Raw genomic sequence first — 688 nt, forward strand, 5'->3', positions numbered from 1 at the left:
TGGCGGCGGGCGGGGCCGGGACGATGACGTATGGTAACGTCATCCCGCCTTCCCGTATACGTCATCCCGTCACCCGCACGTGTGCGCGCACAGGCGTTCGCCCCTTCAGGCGGCGCCCTTCCCACGCGCACGCGCAAGCGCACACTCACCCTCATGCACGTATGCGGCTTCAAGCACGCGCGCGCATCGTCACCCACCGGCGTCCCCCTTGCATGCACACATGCATTTCTCCGTCACACAACACTCTCCCCTCACACACATGCGCGCACACACTTTCCCCTCACACATATGCACACACACACAGTTCCACCCTCGCACAACACTCTCCCCTCACATACATGCACACACACTTCCCCCTCACACAACACTCCCTTCACAGCCCCCCCCCCACACACACACCCACCCCTCACACACGCACACTCCCCTGTACCCACCTGGGGAGCTGGAGACTCCCTCCAGGGACCCCCCTGGCACCTGCTCCCATCAGTGGTGCCATGAGGGGAGGGCAAACCAGGTGACCGGCCAGGGCCCCGCATTTATAGAAATAAAAATGAATGACACTGAAGATTTGTATTATCAATATTGCATTAAGATACTTTCATTACAGTTTTACGGATAGGGCAAAGTGAAACTGAAATCGAAAGTGTCTAACTTGCTTCTAGGCCATCAAAAGTAAGCCTCGAAGGGG

This window comes from Gavialis gangeticus, unplaced genomic scaffold (assembly GCF_001723915.1).
Source record: "Gavialis gangeticus isolate Ggan-Ray unplaced genomic scaffold, GavGan_comp1, whole genome shotgun sequence".
Lineage (NCBI taxonomy): Eukaryota > Metazoa > Chordata > Crocodylia > Gavialidae > Gavialis > Gavialis gangeticus.